This window comes from Podarcis bocagei (assembly GCF_964188305.1).
Source record: "Podarcis bocagei genome assembly, chromosome: 2".
In the NCBI taxonomy this organism is placed as follows: Eukaryota; Metazoa; Chordata; class Lepidosauria; order Squamata; family Lacertidae; genus Podarcis; species Podarcis bocagei.
In genome coordinates, this window is record NC_138126.1 from 96,516,128 (window position 1) to 96,532,723 (window position 16,596).

The window sequence follows — 16,596 nt, forward strand, 5'->3', positions numbered from 1 at the left end:
TGACCTTGCAGATTTCGATAAGTGTGCCGACTGATCCGAAACCCCGTTCTCCTTCAGCAGAACTGTGGCAGAGTTCAAGCCAATTTTTATTATTATCATTTTGTCATTGAGCACGCTTTGGCAGCCATCCTAGCCCATATGCTTTCCTCCTCATGGCTGACGGTGACTTCTGCTCCAAATCGAGATGCAAATTATTTTGATCGTAACGTGACTGCCCCCCAGGGGCTGCAAGTGCGGTGGAGACATATTTGCGACTATCATAAATAAGATGAAATGTGTGCATCTGCTTCCTTCTTCTGCAGGCGCAGGAAATGTTTGCAGGCCAAAAGGGATGCTTCTCCGGCTCTGGTGTTCTGGAGAGCGCAGTGCTAAATTGCACATGGATCCACAAACCACCTGGCATTCATTTCTCATCATAGCTGCATGCCTGTTTGAGCCAGCTTGCAGTGCCTTCTGGGAGGCTTAGACTTTGCGCCTCGGTAAAACCAAAAACCTGATGGTGACACTTCTTCCTAATCTGGGGGAAGACAGTGAAGAGGAAACAGAGTTCTGACACATCTAGCCAGCCTGTTATAGAATCCTAAGGGGTGACACGTCGGCCTTGTCTGGATTCTGTAGGACTTTCTGAGCAGATGGGAAGACTGGCTGCATTTGCTGATGATGGATTAAGAGGCTTATCTTTTCAATCTCAACTTTCTCCGGGGTTAGTCAAATTTCAGAGGGGCTCAATGGCAAGGTGTAAAATGAGGTTGATTAAGGGGATGAGCCCCAGTGTGACAAGGAAGCTAATTATGAAACATGTGCTTGCTCCAGGACAGGGGAGGATGACAAAGACAGAAAAAACAGTTGGGAGTGAAAGGTGACTTGCACATTTATCTGCATCTCAGCCATGATAAATAGTTTGGGAAGATCATTGATTCTGTGACTTTCTCTGATCACCAGGCTTCCTCAACCATCTGACTGGATTCTTCATTACCTACAGGTGCTGTAATCCTACACATACCTGCTCAGGAATAATGTGCAATCCTATATATGTCTATTCATTGAGCTCAGTCAGGTTTACTCCCAAATTAGAGGGTATAGGATTGCAGCTTTAGGTTGGGTACGCATTGCTGGCTTAAAACGTGGCTAGGTTGTTTGTTTTCTTAATTTCAATCAAAGCCAGTTGGGGGGGGGGATGTATCAAAATACAATACTTAACAGGAAAAAATTGTATAGAGTATGGGATAAGTATAAAAACTTATTGGAGACAAAAACGCCACTTTGGCTCACACCGTTAGAAGCCATAGTGTAAAGAAAAAGAATATGAGAGAATGTTGGGCAACTTATAGAAATTTATTAAAACAAGAGGAGAGTTTAAATTAAAATAATTTAAGAATTTATCAGGAAAGTTAAAAACATGGATATAATCCCATCAACTGAATGAAGTATTTAAGAAAGATAAGAAACGAGGGTTTGGGGAACAAATATCACAAATGAAGAGAGATCTGTTGGAATGTAATGTTACAGTGTTGTCTAAAATGTATAAGATATTACTGGACTGGGAAACAAAGGATGAACAAGTAAAATCTTCAATGATACTTTGGGCAATAGACATTGGTTATAATATAGATATGGAAGCATGGGAATGATTGTGGAATACAGATATAAAATTTACAGCATGCTATGGTTTAAGAGAAAACTATATGAAAAAGTTATATAGATGGTTACATGTTCATTATTTGTTTCGTACTGGTTTTTGTATTTTCCTTTTACGTTTTCTCCTCTCCCCGCCCCCTTTGTTTAGTGTTATGTGTGTTGGGTTGTACAATAAAATAAATCTTATTTTTTTATATAAGAAAAGTTATATAGATGCTATCTAACACCAAGTAAACTGGCAAAAATGTATAAATCAAAATCAAATAAGTGTTGGAAATGCAAAGTGAAAGAAGCTATCATATGTGGTGGTCTTGCAGTAAGGTTAAAGCTTACTGGGAAATGATATATAATGAATTGAAAAAGATGTTTAAAATAGCATTTGTTTAAAAAAACACAGAAGCTTTCTTTCTGGGAATTATAGGGGCATAACTACCTAAACAGTATAGAAATTTATTCATGTATGCGACTACAGCGGCAAGAATGCTATTGGTCAAAAAATGGAGAGAAGACTGGATACAAAAACTCATGGAATATGCAGAAATGGTGAAACTTACCAGAAAAATATGAAATCGAAACAACAAACTTATTTATAAAAGAATGGAAATGGTTTATTGAATACATACAAATAAATTGTAAATGGATAAGGACATTGGCAGGATTATTGTAATAACCTGCAGTTTCATAAGAGTAACTAATTAAAGTAGGTGAATAAAAGAATAAGTTAAGTTAATTTAGAATATGCAGGAAATGATAGATATAAATTTAAGGAGCCGCAGAAAGAGGAGGAAGGAAGTCGAGTTTTGAAATGTTAAAATGACTGTGAAACTATTGAAATACATATAACTGAAAATTACAAATAAATATATATATATATTGTGTGTGTGCACCATTTCCAACACCTGCAGTGGGAATGCAGAGTAAATGTGATTGTGAACAGTCCCCTAAATAAGTAGGACTTGCTTCTGAGTAAACAACCATGAGGACAGGCCATTATACCAACAATTCATTGTTGTTTTTAAGTACAAACTGCTTTCCATTAGGGGAAATGTCATTATCCCTTGCTGCTTGTGTACGGTGTGATGACATCATTTGTATTTTATCTCTTATTGGTGTTGTGATTACCGGTAGATGCTTTTATCTGGTTTCATCTTTATGAGCTGTTTGGGGTCCATCTCAAGAAAAGCAGGATACAGGTCTTTAAAATGATAGTAGCAGCAACAGTAGTAGTAATAACTTTGCAGCACAGATATGAGGATAAAAGCATCCGGATAACTGTCAAAGACTGAACAATTGCTTGCAAGCTGAACAAAAAGAGGACACATGGCTTTTGTCCTATGATGCCTCCCATTATTCTAATAGTCCAACTACTGAAGCAATGGCTGCAACCCTCAGTCGTTTTGAAACAACATCCGTTTACGGTTATCAGATACTCTTTTCCTTCCTTACAACATGCAGTTTTTGCCCAGAATTAATTGCCAGTCGCCACAGTGATGTCAACTGCAACCTGGGAGTGATTTGGTGTACCTATATAAATATGCTACACTGCTTTGGCTTCTCTCAAACACTAGTTGGCAACTATCAAATATTTCCCTCATTATTTCTTTTCTTTTTAAAGGAATGGAGTGGCGCTCTCTGGAAAGAACATAGGGGAGCCACATTAAACTCAGTAGGACTGTGCAGACGGAACCCAGTTCTATGAATGCTTACTCTGAAGTAAATCTCATTGAGCTCTGGGTATTTTGCCCCCATGTAGGTGTGCCTAGCAGTTCGAAAGCATGTCAAAGTACAAGTAGATAAATAGGTACCACTCCGGCGGGAAGGTAAACGGTGTTTCCATGCACTGCTCTGGTTCGCCAGAAGCGGCTTAGTCATGCTGGCCACATGACCAGGAAGCTGTACGCTGGCTCCTTCGGCCAATGAAGCGAGATGAGCGCTGCAACCCCAGAGTCGTCTGTGACTGGACCTAATGGTTAGGGCACCCTTTACCTTTACCTTTACCTTTACCTAAGTGTGCCTAGGTTTGCAAGCTAACAGTGCAATCCTACGCATGTCTTCTCAGAAATAAGTCCTATTTGAGTTCAGTGGGACTTAGCTCACAGGGGTCAATGCTTATAGGGTTGAAACCTTAGCATCTTCCATGTCATCTATGGAAGGACATCATAAGAACATAGGAAGCTGCCTTTTACCAAGTTAGATCATTGGTTCATGTAGCTCGGCATCCTTTGCGCACAACTTGTACACTTTGTTTGGTTTGCTGCAGCCTGTCCATTGAAGATGCTCTGACAAAGAGATTGCTGCTTACCAGACTAACATCTTGTGTCATCTAATATGATGAGGAGCCTTGGGCCAAAGCACTGGCTGGCAAAATGAGGGAGCCCCACAGGACAAGTGGCCTGTTAGCCCTTTTGGGGAGAGGAGAGAAGGGTTTCAAATCCTTTGAGGCAGAAGCGCTATCAGGAGAGGACAACTGGGACAATAGGTTTAAGTGGGATTTAACTTTGAAGCGTTCGCTGGGCCCCTCCAAAAGCCTGGAGAAATGTGCCTCTTTGCCTCTGAGCATGAATGGCAATAAACCAAAAGAAGAAAGAATCACAGCCTCTGGAGAGAGAGACAGAAGTGTCTGGCATTCCAGCAGGCTTTGTTTTCATCAGGGCCTCTGGATTACCGGGGGGGGGGTCATATTAGCCTTGTTCAAGAGAAAGAGTTTACAGCTATTCCAAGATGCATTATTATTCACATTTGCACTGTGTTTATATAAAGCCTCCCCCACCAGGAGATGATTCTCAGGATGCTTTGCAAAATGACAATATACCGTATTTTTCGCTCTATAAGATGCACCAGACGACAAGACGCACCTAGTTTTTGAAGGAGGAAAACAAGAAAAAAAATATTCTGAATCTCAGAAGCCAGAACAGCAAGAGGGATCACTGCGCAGTGAAAGCAGCAATCCCTCTTGCTGTTCTGGCTTCTGGGATAGCTGCGCAGCCTGCATTCGCTCCATAAGACGCGCACACATTCCCCCTTACTGTTTAGGAGGGGAAAAGTGAGTCTTATAGAGCAAAAAAATACAGTACCCAGCACTCTCAGTACTTGCAAAAATAATAATCATAAGATGACATACAAATATTAATAGACCTTAAAAAAAACAAAGAAGGAAAAGAAGGCCAAGCTCACCATTAAGGTGAATGAAGCAGCTGCTTCAGGCACCGGATTTTGCGGGTTCTGAAAGAGTAGCAAACTCTTAGTAATGGCATGTGTTGTTGTCAAGAAGGGGATTTTTGCGCCTTAGGTGCCAGCTTGGCTGTCCTTGAGTATCATGCAATTTGCCCTTGGAGGTGCCCCATTTGCTTCTCTGCCTGCAGGAGCAAGATGTGTTGGCCTTGAAGGGGAAGAAGAAAATGCAGGCTAAAGGGGAACCAATAGGACATGCATGGCCAAATTTGGCCCTCCAGCTGTTTTGGGACTACAACTCCCATCATCCCTAGCTAACAGGCCTAGTGGTCAGGGATGATGGGAGTTGTAGTCCCAAAACAGCTGGAGGGCCAAGTTTGGCCATGCCTGCAGTAGGAAATCTTTAAGCATCTGGAAAACAAAAAAAGGACTTCAGGCCAATCAAGGTGTCTACAATAAAGGCGAGAAGACTAAAGATGTAGCTCCTCCACAGCAAAGTCACAATCAGCACTGCATTGCTGTGCCAAGACAAATTGCAGTTGCCACAATGCCTTCTTTTTTCATGCAGTTATGAAAAGGGCAGGAGTCTCAGCCTTCTTTGAATTGGGTCACATAGTGTGCCACTTTCCCCATATGGAGAACATGTAAAGGAAGGATGGAGAATCCATGACCCTCCAGATGTTTGTTGTATGACAAGCCCCATCAGCCCCAGCCAGAGTGGCCAATATCCATCAGGGATGGATGGGAGTTGTAGCCCAAAAACATCTGCAGGGCCACAAATCTAAAGGGTGCAACTTGGTAAGTAGACTCCACCTGTAAGGAGAACATTCCTCCTGTCTCCCCTGCCCAGACTACTGCCTGCCTTTCATTGGAGGGGATGAAAGTCTGTCTTCCTGTAATGTCTGACTATGTGAATATCAGTTGAGCTAGCGGGCCCAGTGGCATGCCCAAGTCCAAAGCTGATCACATTTCCGTTTGCTACACTTTGTCATTAAGTTTGCCAACTTTGTTGTCACATTCTTCATCCACTGAGCAGAAGATCCTGCCAGATGGTCATCCACTCAAAAAGCATAACAAAATCTGTTCTAATTTTGCTTTCATTGCATATGACTGATGAAGAAACAGATGGTGGGTTCAAACAATATAAAACAAGCCTGCTATCCTTATCCTACTTGGGAGTAAGTCCTGCTTAATTAAACGGGACTTATATCTGAGTAAATGTGCCTGAGACGTGGTATCAATTCACTTGTGCTGAAATCTTATGCATACTCACTAATAAGCTCTGTAACTCATTGGGCTTACTTCTAAGTAAACAGGGAAAGGGGACTAGTAAGGCTCTGGTTTGTTGGTATGTTGTTGAGATGTGTGTGGGGGGGTACGATTTTCAAGTCTCTAGTATTTCTCCAAAATTTAAATTTCCTTTTACATCTCCAGGTACAGTATTTCAATTAGACCATACTGAGAGTGCCCATAATACTGTACTAGAGACTCTGTAGCTCCCTTCAGTTCCCTGGGGACCCTGGGAAGAAAGTATGATTTGTAGAAGCAGATTGGCTCTATAGTGCAGATATGTTGATTGCCTCAGAAATATCAATACAGTCGTACCTTGGAAGTCAAACGCCTTGCAAATTGAATGTTTTGGTTCCCGAACGCCACAAACCTGGAAGTGAGTGTTCCGGTTTCCAAACGTTCTTTGGAATCCAAATGTCCGACATGGCTTCCGTGGTTTCCAATTGGCTGCAGGAGCTTCCTGCAGCCAATCAGAAGCCGCGCCTTGGTTTCCAAACATTTTGGAAGTCAAACAGATTTCTGGAACAGATTCCATTTGACTTCCCTGTATATGCCAGGGGTAGGCAACCTTAGGCCCATGTACCACAAGCAGCCCACGGGGGTCGTTTAACCAGCCCACGAGCCATCCCCACACAGAGCCGCCCACTCAGTGAGTCCCCTCGCACTGCGCTAATCTGGAGCAGCGCGGTGTGGGGACTCGCTTCCCCAGCTCCAGAAATTGCGTCTGCACATTCTCAGACACTGAAAATTGTGTCTGCGCAGACGCAGACACTGGAAATTGCGGCCTTGCACGTGCAATCCGGTCTACGGAGGCATCTCTGCTGGAGTGAAGCGGCCCAGGTGAGGTAAACCTTGCCAACCCCTTGTATATGGAGTGAAATACAGATTTCTAGGTGGCAGTGTGGCCAGAGGGAGCTGGAGTCCATTCCCTGGACTGGTTGCAAGAAGGAAGGGAGGTGGGTAAAGGTTGGCTGAGGTAAGGCTGAGGATGGTGCAGCATTGCCTCATTTGCTCTGATGGACCAGCCTCCATTGACCATGATAATGAAAGAAATGCACCCCTGAACAGAGAGCCAGTGTGGTGTAGTGGTTAAGAGTGATAGACTCGTAATCTGGGGAACCAGGTTCGCGTCCCCACTCCTCCACGTGCAGCTGCTCGGTGACCTTGGGCCAGTCCCACTTCTTTGAAGTCTCTCAGCCCCACTCACCTCACAGAGTGTTTGTTGGGGAGGAAGGGAAAGGAGATTGTTAGCCGCTTTGAGACTCCTTTGGGTCGTGATAAAGTGGGATGTCAAATCCAAACTCTTCTTCTTATTATTATTCTTCGGCAACAGAGACTGCAGGTTCTGGGTATTGCACTCCGTTTAGCTCCCCAATTCCCTATATAAACACAGACTTCCTCGCAGCCAACCGTGTTTCAGTATCTTCAAATGCTGGATTCAGCTGCAGACACATCTCTGTCTAGCCAACATGTTGCATGGAGGCTTCTTCCCGGCCAACGGTAAATGGAGTTGGCTAATGAGAACTGGCCAGAGCTGCCTTTTCCTCCATACTAGATAAGCAGGTTGGCGAACGCCAGCCAGCAGCTGCGTCTGCACAAGAGAGCAGCCAGCGGCAAAAGTTCTTCTACGAGTGCCAGGCCAGAGAGAGGACGAGGCAGCGGTGGGGGGGGGGGAGAGAGAAACCTCTCCTTCTACAACCTCAGCTAATTCCCCAGTCTGGGATGCTGCCACTCATAACGCAGCCGAGAAAAGGCTCTGGGTTTGTTCAGCAGCATCAGGATGGATTAGAAGACAAGCTGCCGCGATGCTCATGCCTCACGCTGCATGCTGGGACTTTAATTCCAATTCCAGCTGGTGGTTTAGATATGGCCTAGGTTTCCTCTCGCTCTGTGTCAGCCTCCAACGCAGGACATTTCATGGTTTAGAAGGGGTGAGGCCCGGGGGAGAAGTGTCTTAAACTATTTTCCATTGACCTCCGTGGGTGGTAATGAAATATTCCGCTGTGTCTCCACATTGCCAGGGGCTGGTGGGGCTGAAATAAGTTTCTGAAATAACATGAGACCCAGCAGTCTTGACTCCCACATGAGCTCTGTGTCCTATGCCAGTAGGAACCAGGAGGGGGGTAGATGCTGAAAAGGACAGGGGGAAACTGCACCTTTCAATAGTTCCGCAGACAAGGGAATCACTTGCGCGGCAAATGGTTCGTTTCATATCCAAAAAGGGACAGGGCCCGTGTAGTTGCCATACATTTAAAACAAATGTCTCTCCCCCCCCCCAAAGAATCCTGGGAACTTTAGTTTACCCCTCACAGGGGTTCATTTCCCAGCACCCTTAACAAACTACAATTCCCAGGATTCTTCAGGGGGAGCCATTGGTTTACATGTCTGCTGTGCACACAGCCAGGGCTTCTGATGTCATTGGACTGCAACTCCCATCATCCCTAGGGAGGCTGACGATGCAGGGAGTTGGACTACCTTTGGGGCCCCAAGGTTGAAAGACAATGTTTGACACACCTATTGAAGGTCCAGAAGGCCCATCCTTTTTGGCATCTGGCCATCCTATTGTGAGTTCTGTTCCCCAGAGTCTTGGGCTGTTTTGTTACTTCTCATTTGTGCAAACAATGCTGGCAGAATGCCACACTGTGTCCTGATTTGCTCTCAGTTTGTGAGCTTTTCAAGTTGGGAGCTCTCAATGGGCAGACTGAGGTTGGTAGGGCAGAGATTCCTTCACCCTAATGGACCTTCCTCCACCGCTCCCAGCAAGGTCAGTGAAGGAGATCACTCCAGAGTGTGCGCAAAGGACTGTGACCTTAGGTGCAAGAAAGAGAAGCCAATCCCATTAATTCACCACTTCTGCTCTTGGAGTAGCCTCACAAGGAATGACACCATCAGGGCAAGATTATTAAATTATCGTCTTTGAACATGTCCTCTCAATATACTTGGCAGCATCTCACAAAGCTGGATCCAACACACAAGGAAATGTGAAGCCCTGACTGGATCCTGTATACCTGAAGGAGCGTCTCTACCCCCATCGTTCAGCCCAGGCACTGAGGTCCAGTGCTGGGGGCCTTCTGGCGGTTCCCTCCCTGTGAGAAGTGAGGTTACAGGGAACCAGGCAGAGGGCCTTCTCGGTGATAGCTCCCGCCCTGTGGAACGCCCTCCCATCAGATGTCAAGGAAATAAACAAATATCTGACTTTTAGAAGACATCTGAAGGCAGCCCTGTGTAGGGAGGTTTTTCATGTTTTATGTTTTATCTCATTATTATTATTATTATTATTATTATTATTATTATTATTATTATTATTAACAATCTGCTGGAAGCCACCCAGAGTGGCTGGGGAAACACTACTTCTTCTTCTTCTTCTTCTTCTTCTTCTTCTTCTTCTTCTTATTATTATTATTATTATTATTATTATTATTATTATTATTATTATTATTATTATTATTATTTGCTGGGGAGGTTGCTTGGGGAGGGGACCTGCTGCTGAAGAAGAAAAAGAAGAAATAACTCTCCATTGTATGTCCTCCTCTTTCTGCAGCTGTGAATGAGGAACACGGTTTAAATAAACTTTGGTTTCCTTGCTTTTCAAGGTGTGTAAGGAAACCTTGGAAGCTTCATTATCCCCTTTCAGTACCTATTAATACGAATAATTGATAGCACAAACTCAGCTTATAAAAGACAGTCTGGCATTTGCAATAGGAGAGAGAGGAGGAGGAGGGAGGGAGAAACCAATTAATTTTGTTTGCTTTCTTAAAAAAGAAATGGCACTGAATTACAGCAGTGCTCCTCTTCCCTGCCTTCCCTGAGATGCATTTCAGGAATACATCAGCTGATAACCTTCTCGATTTACAAGGCAGGCTGCTTGTCAGAGCTGACCTAAACTGGGTTTAATTGAAAGTCTCCTGTTGGCAGTGGGAGTGAGATATCGGAAAGGGCACCTTCATAGGAGAGTGTAGTACAAAGAGACTGGTGAAATGGGAGAAGGACTCTCAAAAGAGGTGGAGAGAGGGAGAAGGAAGCTCCAGCGAGGGAGCAGCACCCTCTGCTGGGCAGTTCCCAGAAGGGATGTGGAATTAGACTGGGCAGACAGGCGTGCTTGAAAGCAGCTGGTGATTTGGAATGGCATGTGTTAAGTGGAAAGGGAGACAGGAGGAGCTCCTGAAGTCCCTCCTGAAGTGCTAGAGTAACACTTGCACTCCGTTGCTTGACATGTAAATAAGAGATGGCCTTAATCTGGGCCATTGCAGCCGACAACCTGAAGATCTGTTATCTGGGCATTTTGGCTGTGTCTAGCAAAGTCATCCCATTAGTGCAGGGGTCAGCAAACTTTTTCAGCAGGGGGCCGGTCCACTGTCCCTCAGACCATGTGGGGGGCAGGACTATATATATATATATATATATATATATATATATATATATATATATATATATATTGGGGGGGTGAACGAATTCCTATGCCCCACAAATCAGAGGTGCATTTTAAATAAAAGCACGCATTCTACTCATGTAAAAACACCAGGCAGGCCCCACAAATAAGCCAGAGATGCATTTTAAATAAAAGGATTTAGAAGGCGATTGGGCCGGATCCAGCCCCCGGACCTTAGCTTGCCTACCCATGCATTAGGACCACAGGACCCTGCCTCTCTGAAGTAGACAGGGGTGGGGGGGGTACACAGGGAAAGAAGAGGGAGCAAAGTTTTGTTGCAAAAGCAAACGTTCTTGCCCTAAGAGGGCGGCATGGTTGGATACACCTGTCAGTCTCCATACACAGATCTATACTGTATGTATGCCAGATGTTTCTTGCTGAATTTCCACAACACTCTTTTGTATCAAAGATTCATGCCTCTAAGGGGGAAAATATATAATCTCTTCTTCATCTTATTCGTTCTTAAGCCACTGCTTCTTCACGAGGCGCTTGTTTTCCGGTCGCCTCACCAGAACTTTATTTGATTGCGATTTATCTGCATATTCTAGCGGCCTTTTCTTTTTGACACCATTCAAAATAATCCTGTAAGAAAATCTCTATAAACTTGTCAACTTTTGAAAAGGGGTTTAATCCTTCATGGCACACAGTATATTATCTATCATGCCTTTCAAAATGAGATGTGGGCCAAGGGGGCCTCTTCTGCCACGTGCTGAGCTGATTAACATCTAGCATGGCAAAAGAGGGAAAGAAAATTGAATTACATGTGGCTCTTTGATGATCAGTGATTTCTCATATTAATTATTGCTACCGGCGGCTGCATTAGAGGCATTGTGTGAGCAAAGGGTTTGCGTTTGCTTCGTCACCTCGCCTCCATGTTTCTTTTCCTTCTAGAAAGCCCACTTGTGTTCATGCGTTAGTAATTGTTTCACATGCGTATACAGTGGTACCTTGGTTCTCAAACGCCTTGGTACTCAAACAACTTGGAACCCAAACACTGCAAACCCGGAAGTAAGTGTTCCAGTTTGTGAACTTTTTTCAGAAGCCGAACATGCTGCGTTTTGAGTGTTACGCTTCCGATTTGAGTGCCACACTTCCGTTTTGAGTGTTACGTTGAGGTCTGTCTGTTTTTGCTATTTATTTTGCGTTTTTGTTTCTGCGGCTCTTTTTGTTTTGTTTTTGTGACTGTGTGGAACCCAGTTCAGCTGCTGATTGATTGTGTGACTGCAGTACATTGTCTATTGCTTTCATTTAATGGATCAATGGTCTCGTTAGATGGTAACATTCATGTTAAATTGCTGTTTTAGGGGTTGTTTTAGAACAGATTGATCCATTTTGCATTACTTTCTGTGGGAAAGTGTGCCTTGGTTTTGGAACGCTTTGGTTTTGGAATGGACTTCCGGAACGGATTAAGTTTGCTTGAGGGCAAACTACAAACAAAACTGATTGGGGGTAAAGCATGATTAGTTTGTCCGGTCAGATTCACCTACATACATGCAGCACAACTACTTTACAAAGTGACACCTTACCAAAAAAAAGTTTTCATTCCCAGGGAGCTTAAAAGCTAGAGACTGACACTAGGGATTCCTCCAGAATGCCAATATTTTGTGGGAGGGATTCAAACACATGCTGGAAATTTAAGTTTGTGCACTAAAAGTGGATTGAAGGGCTCTCTTGCCAAGGTGCAACAATTCTATTTTAAAGAGAGAGAGAGGCACTTTTTGCTGTTAGGAAGACGTGGGGGAAATGCACAGAAAGTGTGGAATGAACAAATAATGAATGAGAAGAAGACACAGAAGCACCCTGCATGTCAATCAAGATGAATGCCCATTGCTGTTAAACTAGCGTGCAAACAAATCCATGAAGCCTGACCATAGTTTAACCTCTGCATAACCTTTGTGCAACAAAACCAGGATGGATGTGAAATAACTAACTATGGGTGGAATCTAACACGCCACCAAGGACTCAGCTATACAGCCGCAAATATAACGTTTTAAGTGTGTTTTAAGTGCATTATACAAACGTGACACTAGATGGCGATTGTGAGCTCATGGCAAGTTCAATATATATTTTAAAACGCGTTTGTTTGTTTTTAAAGCGTTTCACAGCCTTTTTTGTATGTGTCTAGATCCCTCCCTTGTTCTCTTCATGGAAAAGGTAGATTTTGAGCAGGGATTTTAAGTAAGAAAAAGAGGTGGCCGCACGAGAGCGTTCTGGGCTGTATTTCTAGGCAAAAGAAGGAAATAATCATAGCAAATGCCGCACATGAATTGCATAAAGAGTGCTACTTGCAACTTCAGGACTTAATGAATATTTATTTGAATAGAATGAAAGAGAACACAGTGAGCCGTGTGAAATAATGCTACCAAGAGCCATCAGTCAAGGCATAAATATACTTTAGGTCGTATATCCTGACCAGGTTTGTGCTATTCACGTCAATCCAGACAGCAAATGCCTGACCAAAACCGAGGAAATATTTCCGCTTGCAAGAGTCCACAAACTGAATAAAACAACCCATGCCTATTCTTATGTGCTCAAGCCTGCTCCTGAATTGCACTACATAGTACTTCAATTTACATATGGGAGACATACTGTGCAATTTGCATCCTGAACCACCATCAGCTAGGTTTTATTTATTTTATTTTAACATTTTTATTCATTTTTTCATTTTCGTTCATTACATACATCTCAAATTCTTAATGTCTACTATATATAAATAAAGATATAGGTTTTAGAACCAAACCAGCATTCTACAGGTTACTGGTATTCCCAAGGCCAATCTGTAAAATTACAGATTTTAGTTGATTAATCATAGAATTATAGAGTTGGAAGGGTCCCCAAGTGTCATCTAGTCCAACTCCCTTCAGTGCAGCAAACACAGCCAATCATCTGGCTTTTGATTAAATCTCTGTTCTCTGCCTTGAAAGGTAATGCCCTTTATTAGACACTGGGTGCCACCTATCATAGGTGCCGTAGTAGCAGATTTCCTGCACTGTGGTTCGACTAGATGGCTTTTAAAGTCATTTCTAACACCATCTGATTCTATGGAGGTTGCTAAAACAGCTGCCTTTCTGATGCTATTGAAGGAAGAGCACAAATTCTTTTCAGCCCAAGAGCTTCCATGTTAATACACCAAAGATACCATTTTGTTGCAAGGGGGGAGGTGGAATGCACTTAAACTTTTCCGTTGCCATTGTTTTCATTTTGGAAATTTGGAACTTATTGTAACAGTTGCGCATCAAAGCCTAAACAGCTTCAGAGTTCAAATCCCAGTGGTATTGTGGAAAATCCGCCAGCAAAAAAAGATGATTGTACTTCTGAAAACCTTGGGATTCTCCAATACCTCCTTCCCATGGGTGGATGGTGCCATTCTGGCTGCATGATGATGAGCATGATGTTGGTCTATAAAATGCAGAAATGCAACAGTTATACAGTGGTACCTCGGGTTAAGAACTTAATTCGTTCCGGAGGTCCATTCTTAACCTGAAACTGTTATTAACCTGAGGTACCACTTTAGCTAATGGGGCCTCCTGCTGTCGCCGCACGATTTCTGTTCTCATCCTGAGGTAAAGTTCTTAACCTGAGGTACTATTTCTAGGTTAGCGGAGTCTGTAACCTGAAGCGTCTGTAACCCGAGGTACTACTGTATTTATAAGATGTTCAAGTCACCTTTCCCTCCCACTTTGGTGGGGTTTTTTTAAAAAAAAACACATAAAACACACGAATAAAACAAATACGGCACTAAAATTACAAAACAATGACAAAGCCAGCAGAGAGTCGAGCCGTTTGTCAGCTCAGCGAGCTAAAATGAGAAACAATGCAGCAGTTGCCTGCAAATGCTTTTCCAGATAAATAGCCTCTTCAGCTGCCAATAGAAGGCATAAAAATAGGAGGGAGCCAGCAGGAGCTGGCAGCTGGGTTTTGGGGGTTTTTCCCCCTGGCAGTGATTATTGGGGAGCGGGAGAGGGAGAGAGAGAAAAAAACTTCACCTGCTGGATTTTTTCTTGTCATGTGTCAGCCATTCTGCCCATGTGGCTGCTTTTGTGCCCCCTGAGCTCTAAATGAGAAGCTTGTTTTGTTCAACTTTGTAGCTCTGTCCTGCTCAACACTGGGTGTGTCCATAAGCCACTTGGGGAGACGACCCAAAATTAAATGCATCACATACACCATAACAAGGCAACAGTTTGCATGCACTAATTTATATGTGCAGATGCCAGTTTAGCAATAGTCACTACAATTCAGACAGAATAGGAATTTCCTGGGATTTCAAAGGCAAAATCGATTGGGGGGCGGATTTCCAAAAGGCAGTGCTTTGTCGTGGCTCAACAATTTTGGGGCTTTCCTTAAAAAACACTCTTATGCCATGGTCATCGCTTCCCCTCTCCCTGCTGTCCTGCAAAGAATTATGGGAACAGTAGTTTCTTCAGGGTGCTGAGACTTGTTTAGAAACCCAGCACCATTCCCAGAACCCTTAGCAAACTAGGCTAGGGTTGCGACCTGTCCTATATAATACAGGATTGTCCTGCATTTCAATGTAAAATGCTACATCCTGTATCATTTCAGTTTTGTCCTGTACAGTGGTACCTCAGGTTACATACGCTTCAGGTTACATACGCTTCAGGTTACAGACTCCGCTAACCCATAAATAGTGCTTCAGGTTAAGAACTTTGCTTCAGGATGAGAACAGAAATCGTGCTCCGGCGGCGCAGCGGCAGCAGGAAGCCCCATTAGCTAAAGTGGTACCTCAGGTTAAGTACAGTTTCAGGTTAAGAACGAACCTCCGGAACGAATTAAGTACTTAACCCGAGGTACCACTGTATTTCAATCTTCTCTCTCTCTCTCTGCCAAGTTAGGAATCCTCTCCAAATGCATGTGTGTGTTTGTGCATGTGTGTGTGACAAATTTCAGAGGCACCATCCTATTAAGCTGCAGTAGATTTTAATGGATTGCTTTGAAGTTGCTTCAGCACCAGATTTTTTAAAAAATATTGTCCACCAGCCACCCTGCTTCGCCCAGCCCTGTATTTTGCCAGAACCCTACACAATTCCCATATTCTTTGTGGGGGAGCCATGACTGTTAACGTGGTATGAGAGTGCATCAAATGGATGGGGCAGATGGGGCAGCCCTGTGTGCTTGCACAGTCCAGTGTTGAGTGTTGTCTATTGATGGGCAACTTCACGACCCCTGCCCCTCTCCTTTCTTAGGGTCCTTAAAACTGTCCACTTGGTCCCCTGAGCGTCCCCCTTCCCTGCAACAGGGGAACGCACAAGCATAGCAAGATGCTTTATCCTGAGTCAAACCACTGGATCCATCCAATTCACCGCTGTCTACACTGACTGACACCATCTCTCTCGGGTCTTTCCCAGTCCCAGTTTGCAAGTGGGACTTTCTGCATACTGAGCTACGGCTCTTCCCTTAAGCTTCCCTTTCTTTTTAGGGAAGCAGTACCTTGCATGGGGAAATATCGGACAAACCCTCAGAAGGAAAAATTGAAAACCTACCCTAAAATCAATGATATGGGAATAATGCCATTCAATTTAGGAAAATGATGCTGTCAGAGGATTTCAGGTTTGTAGCCAGTGGGGGGGGGGCGGGAGTGTTGTCTTCATTTTGACTCTTAGATCTCAACCTTACGAGATGCTGCTCTCTGTCAAAACCCCAGTCAATTAAAGCAAATCTGTCTTTTCCCCGTGGTGTGTTTCACACTGACTATTTTTGCAACAAGCAAGAGATGAGTGTCAGGTCCGTGCTTTAGACAGATGCTTCAGAATACAATGAGACTAGCCGAGGCCCCATCATGGTTGTTCTGTCAGGTTTTGAGCAGGAGGAACTGACATGTTTACACCAATGAATGAAACACAAAGCAGGATGAAGAGTAATTCCCTTGGGATAATTAATTTGGCTCTAGGAAGACTTGTGACAGAATGCTCTTTTCTTGGTAAGGAATGTGTGTTTGTGTGTGTGTGTGTGTGTGTGTGTGTGTGAGAGAGAGAGAGAGAGAGAGAGAGAGAGAGAGAGAGAGAGAATGAATTCAGGGCTTGCAAGCATTAGCAAAACTAAAGGAATATCAA